This window comes from Apteryx rowi, unplaced genomic scaffold, assembly GCF_003343035.1.
Source record: "Apteryx rowi isolate R43461 unplaced genomic scaffold, aptRow1 scaffold_270, whole genome shotgun sequence".
Taxonomy (NCBI): Eukaryota; Metazoa; Chordata; class Aves; order Apterygiformes; family Apterygidae; genus Apteryx; species Apteryx rowi.
In genome coordinates, this window is record NW_020449086.1 from 1,149,026 (window position 1) to 1,155,933 (window position 6,908).

The window sequence follows — 6,908 nt, forward strand, 5'->3', positions numbered from 1 at the left end:
GCATGCAACATCCATTGGTTTCTGAGCAAAATATAAAGCCAATTTCGTAGCTCCTGTATTTAACAGTTGCCGTGTTCGGAGAAAAAAAAAAAAAAAAAAAAAAAGCATGTGGAATTAATGGGACATATAGCCTTTTGTGTTAGATGTTAGCCAGTGCAGGAGAGAGGCTTTGTACTGTCAGCACTGGAGCACTTTTGAAGATAGAGGGCATGATTTTCATTTATATATAAGGTCGTTGCTCTGCCCTTCCTGAGAGGGAATGCCCATTTTCCGGCTTCCTTAGCCCCACGCCCTGGGCAAGGCAGTGACCTCAGGATAACTGAGAGTCAGGCCAGATATTTTCAGGAAAGATGTAGAACTAAAAAAAATTAAAAATTCTTTTTTTCATTTCTTGTTTTCTAAATGATGCCATATAATATAAAAGAGTTGTCTTTATTCTGTATTTCATCCGGCGGGTGTTTTAACAGTGTTACTTTGCCATTAATGATGTGTAAACTCTTGAGTGATTTACAATAAACAGTTATGAATTAGACCGGCCGCTGAGTTTCATTTTGAAACTTCTCCAAAGATGCATGGCTTTTATGCGTTATACGTCAGTACTACAACAGTGTTAGACTTTGCGTTTTTTAGCATTCGTTTAGCATAGCCAGTTTCCGAAATATCGACCTTCCTCAGCATTTGTGCATTCTTCCTTAGTGGAAGAGGAGTGTTGCCAAACCTGCAAGTACTAAGAGATTTGATTACTTCTGGCTTAGTGGCCAAGCTGAAAAAGAAGAGGGAAGAGAAATTTCAAGCTGATATAAGCTTGAAAGGAGACCATGGCGAGGTCTTGCATGTGAAAATTGCACTTTAATAATTGAATATTAGTCAAATGTGACTGCAGAGCATTACTTTGAATAGAAAGATTAAATACTTTGTTTAGATTTTTCTGCAAGTTCTTCTCTCTTTTGCTGCTTTCTCAAACACAGCTGAAATCTGCCCGAAGGCCTGGGTGTGCCGGAAGTGTGCGTCTCAATGTGCAAACATTCGGAGTCGAGGCCTTTTGACAGACAGAGGAATTATACACACACGTGGTAGGAGATGTCTCCCTCCACCACATACGGTGCCTATGGGGTGCTGAGGGCTGAACCGGTCTCCCGAGAGCCGTAACCAGTCAGTTAGAAACACTGGTGTGTTGGAGCATTTCTTCCTTCCTCCTGTGGTTGACAGGCCCATTGAAGAGTAGCAAAATTAGTGGGAACCTAACAAAAAAATGATGTGGGTGATGGGTCTGGACTTGACGTTTGAGTGGAGCAGTGAAGTTTGGAAAGCGCACAAACACTTAATTTAACAGGCTATTTATTCATTTTGTTCATGCAGTTTCCTGTCTGGAGAACTGAAGTGAATGCAGTTTACAGGAAGCTTACATGCAGCTCTTCCAGTTAATCTTTATCATCATTTTAGATCCCCTTTTATTTATTTATTTATTTTTGTTTTGGTACTGCTTTTACTTGGACTTCCCTAAGCTGATTCCTGTCAAGCACATGGTGTAAGAAGAATAACTGGTCCTACAGAGAGATCCATGCTGTTCTGAACCTCTCTGACTAGGTGAATATTTTTTCCCTACAGGTGAAAGAGCAGCAGCAACACAGGATTTAGGAATCCGAGAGTTTGAAACCATTTGCAAATGACCCATATTTTTGAGAAACTGAAAGTAAGCAAAGAAACATTCAAAAAAAAAAAAGAAAAAAGAAAAGCTGTTCCATCAAAATGTCTTGTCTTTGAGTTTGCACTTCATGAGTTCCTGTCCCTCTACCTTAAGATCTCCAGGTAAAACTAGTGTGGTAGAGTTGATCAAAAAATGCCAGTTATCTTTTGCAGGAAAATTACATTTCCATTTCAAAAAAATACCTTGAGTTATGGTAAAACAAAACCAAAAAAAAAGCATGGAGGTTTTGGGTTTGGGGTTTTTTCTTTTTTTTTCTTTCTTTTTTTGGAAAGCACTTTGGACATGCTCTTTCCTCTTCCTCTAGAGCAGTCTTATCTTCCACTGCAAGGCAGGTAGACCCCATTCCTTCCTGCAGGGCAGCGGTGAGATGCCCCCACTCGGGGACAGTCTCCCTGTCCCCTGCAGGTCTGTGGCACAGCAGCTACACACAGAGATGCAGGGAAGTCCTGTGGCCTCTATAAGGCAAGGCATAGAGGGCTGCACTGGGCTTCAGCAGCTCTTGTGGTGGCCTGGCAGTCGAGGACCCCACTAGCACTGTGTGGACAACACAAAAGGATTTAGGGGCTATTGGCTGATGGGTTGGGCTAAACTAAGAATATGGTGACTTCTGAGCTTTTTGCAAGGCCTCTTGTTCTGTCATTCCCTCATCTTCTCTTGTCCATAACCTTGTTTTCAGCACCTTATACCATCTGGTATAATATCAAGTATGACTGAGATCAAGAGCTGTCAATTCTTATTTGCACATTTTCCCCTCTCGTGGCTTCTTGCAGTGTTAACTGAGGGTTTCAAAGCTCTTACCTTCTGCATATAACAGCAGCTGGCTCATTTCTACCTTYTCCCTGTAGTCCATGAGGTTCTTGGGAAATGCATTGTTGGCTCAGAAATCAGATTTGTTCCTTCCCATAGCAGAAACCCAAAAGCAGGTCACCTGCTTTCTGACATGTGTCAGCTTAAGGGAATGCTAAGCCAGCCGGTGGAACTTGTCAAGCTCATTAAAGGAGAATTTCAGTCTTAACTTAGAGCATGTACTTGGCTAAGCAAATATTGATGAAATCCCGTCAGGGCTGTGTATAAACACAACAGTCTGAGAGCGGAGCAAAGCATGCAAAAATGGAGCAAGGCCAAGGCTGCAGTTGTTCATGATAGCAGGAGTTTCCGGACTCGATCAAACCTCGTCTCTGCCTGGCCTCCATTAGTTGTAGAGCTTTAGTGCGAGCTCTTTCCTCTGCCCCCATCTTGCATGCTGTGGGGGTCTTTGGAGGGAAAAGGTTGTGCGTGGTCAGCCCTGGGCTGGTGACCACATTTCTGAGCAACTTCAAAATATCTGGTTAGAGTCGCAAATTGCTTGATGGTAATGTAAGGACATGCAGGCAGCTGTTCAGGTTTTCTGGGCGTTTATGGCAGATTTCTGCCAGCTCGCTTCAGTAGCTTCATCCTCTCCCTTTAAAGCAAGAGTGATATCTGCATCACTATCTCCTTCTACAGCTTGTAAATACAATGTAAATGCAGTCCCTTGGCTCAGGCGTCTGTACGGCTGATCATTTTTCAGACCCAGTAATCAGCAGCCGGAACACGGCTTTTTGAAAATAAGCCTGACAGATGGGAAACGCGGTTTAACTTTAGGTATTGCATTGCGTTGACGGGGTGAGAGGCTCCCTGGAATAAACTAATCTGAAAAACCTTGTATATCCAGCCGTGCAGGGCTGATGATAAAGGTTGCTGGGCTGTGGCCTCAAAGGCACAGCTGGGCTGTTCATATTGGCTCTCCCTCGCACCCAGTTCAGCTTCTAGAAGAAAGCTGGCTCTGTTATCCATAACGATCGGGGCTGAGGCTTGCCTGTTGGCTCACGCTTGGGCAAGCTGAACAGAGATATATTTACTGCAGCTTGTGAGCTGCTTTTATGCTTGCATTATGGTCGCTTCTTCTCTCTTGCACAGTGGTATCTTGGATGCTGAATCCCATTGCACAGGGCGAAACCCATAGGAGAAAGCACGGAGGGAGGGATGGGCTGGTGTCCGCGCAGCATGCAGACTCGCGGGATCACGGGGAGCGCTCTGGTGATCTCTCCACACGCTGTTTTGGAGCCGTCCCACGAACACCCGTGAATTGTTCCTCCTCCTGTGTCCGTGATTTAAAGCCTCGTCTCAGGTCCTCCTTGCAGCATGTTAAGAATGCTGTATGTATTCATTTCCACAGTATTTTAAGCTGCAAGAAAAATTTGCCCTTTGAATGCAAAGGGAAGAATATGCCTACGTACGGAGAGTTTGCAAATGGCTTGCACCAAACAAAGCTGAGGGGCTATTGCCTGTTCTGGGCAGAGACACAAAGCAGCGCTCATAAAGAGCGGGGGGATGCTACCTTTTATCAAATCACAAGGCTCAAGGCATGTGCTTTAGATCTCTGTTTTGGGCAAAAAGATGGGCCTTTTGAGGCGGTCTGTACGAGCAAGTGCACGTGGGGGCCAAACTTGAATTTGGACTGTGAATTCAACAGTCCAGCACCACTTTGCTTCCAGCATTTCAACATTGCCACTTTCTTGCAGTGAATTGGGGTGAGTTCCTTCAAATTGTTGCTCTAGCCCAAATTCCCATTGAACTTTTGGCAGCTGGAAAGCATGGGAGAGCTGCGGAGATGGAGCGCGTGGTCCAGGGGGACTGGGATTTGGGAATATCACTCCGGGTGAGAAAGGGCACTTCGCCCACGACGACCCCTCTTGGAGATCCTGAGGGGCATGTGTTAATGTAAAGCAGGGGATGCCCGTGCTCAGGCAGCATGCACTCAGCAGCAGGGCATTCAGAAAAATGAATTCTATCAAAATATTTAAAAAACTGGATGAATGAACAGATGGCTTGGATGAGAGATGATCTAGCTAATGAAATGAAGACCATCACTTAAAAGTCATCCTCAGTTTGGGGTGGAAGGGAGCAAGATGAGAAAACCAGATGGTTAAACTCTCTTTCGTACACATATATCTCCCAGAAATGAAAGCAAATTACCAGCAATTCCCTTTTCATTCTTCCTCCCCTCTCTTTCCCCTCATTCCCCCAAAAAACAGCCCAGCAAAACCGTAGCCAGGCTGCAGTGGTAAATGGCACCCAGGGAGGGCTGCAAGCAAATGGGGAACTTGCTTGGTTTCTCTCTGAGCTTGAGTGAGGTCTGCCAGGGGGTTTTGGTGCTGTGGCAGTCTTATTTTTCACATGACAAAATATCTCTGATGCCAGGTCCTGCTACTCTACCTCCCATGTCGTCTCATCCCCAACCCCGTGGACACGGGGCTCGGGACTGTCGCTCCCCCTCTCCTTCGCCAAAACAGGCACAGAYGTGGAGCCAGTGCAAAATCAAGTCTTAATTAAAAGCACTGATGTGGTGAAATTTGGACAGGGAACACCCACGTGCTTTAAGGCATCGGGGGGAAGGAAATGTTAATTAACAGGCTGCAAAACAATAATTTTGAACATTTGCCTGTGTTTGATCTGGTCCCATTTCTGGGCCAGGCGAATTTCCAGGTAGGCTCCCGGGGGGGGGGAAATCCCCCCTGCCTGCGGCCCAGCAGGAAAAACCCATCAGGGACTGAGGCACTGAAGCTAGGCAGGAAAACAGGGACTTTTCAGGTGTCCCCTCTCCTGCTACCCCCCTGCCTGAGCCCTGCAATCACACCTGAAGGGGGAACCAGTGTGGGCCAAGGGTCAGGACAAGGTTCCCAAGACAACCCAGCTAGAGAGGTCGATCACACCGTGACGCGGAGAGAAAATTTTCAGTCACGCAGGCACAGGACTAGTCTTGGGATGAAAGCCAGCCATCAGAAATGCCCTTTTTCTAAGTGGTGATTTTTAATTTCTACAAGGTCGTCGGCAGGCTTGCCAGCGCCATGCATTTTCCAACGTTTAAAGGGACGCCATCTGCTCAAAAAAGAGGTCCTGTGAACAAAACAACTTGAATGTTAAGAAAGCGAAATTGCTTTAAAAGCCCATATGCTGCACTGCCTCTTTCTTTCCAGCTTTGGCTGGCAGTGGAGGTGCAGTGACTGAGTCTGTTTCTGGTTAGTCACTGGGTTTTCCTTTCTGGGCAAAGCCGCTGGAGCTAAGCGTTGCCACTTCTTGCCTGTTAGGCAGAAGGCAGAAGGTTGCCTTAGTGGTTGAAAGCAAAAGGTCACTTGAACTCAAAGACCTTCCCACCCTGGGGTAAAATTAGTGTTACTGGTATTATCCATGTATACCTAAAAATCTTCCTGCCTTTCTTTGCCTTGTCACTGTCATCTTGTAATAGCTGCCTTACCTGCAAATAAAAATAAAAGGGCATTTATTATTAATCAGAATTTGTATTGCAGTTGTTAGTTCCCCAGCTGTATTTCCTTGTTGCAGCAGATGCTGAACAAGCAGTACCAATGTAGCTGTTATCTCAGCGTTTCGGCAATAYGTGGCGGGTGACGGGAAGCGATCGCGGGAGAAGACGGGGCGGCAGGGCTGGAGAAACCCGCCGTTGCGGAGCTGCGCGCCGCAGGCACCTTCRCAGTGGCGTCGCGTTTGGGGAGGTGGCTGTGGCTTTGGGCTGAGTTCTCAGCTCCACCTATCTYGGAGGAGGATAAAGGCTATTAACTTGGATTACAGGAAACCACAAGGCCTGTGAGCTACAGGGGAAATACGAGGAGATTAAAATTGTAGTATTAACGGGCCTCGCTAATTGCTGGAAACATTGCCTGGCTGACCAAGGCTGGGAGGGTTGTTTTCCCGTGGTTATCAGCAGTGGCGAGCTTTGGAGGCTATGCTCAGCGGTCCAGGGGAGAAGAAAGGAAAGAGAAGCAGTGCTGGGCAGTTGCTTATTTGTTACCTGTGCCTATTTGTACCTCCTCAGCGTGGCAGTGCCACACAGAGCCGCAGCATTCGGAGGAAAACCCTGGCAAAGGTTTCTGGCTGTTTGGGTCTTTGCCTGTTGCCTCGTGGTGCTGCARGGGATCCAGGAGCCACAGTCTCCTCGGGGCGTGCGGCCAGAGCCAGCGCTCCCGGGAAGGGGAGCGTGCTTTGCCCCTGGAAAGGGAGCACGGGAAACCCTGCTCCGTAACTCATCGCCCCTCAGTGCTGGGGGCACGCGACTGCCTTGTGTCATTAAGGGCGCGTTTATAAGCAGCAGCACCGGCTAAACCTTGGCGTAACTACTTTCTTATTCGGCTCTTCGAAGAAGACACAAAACAGGAACCGGCCT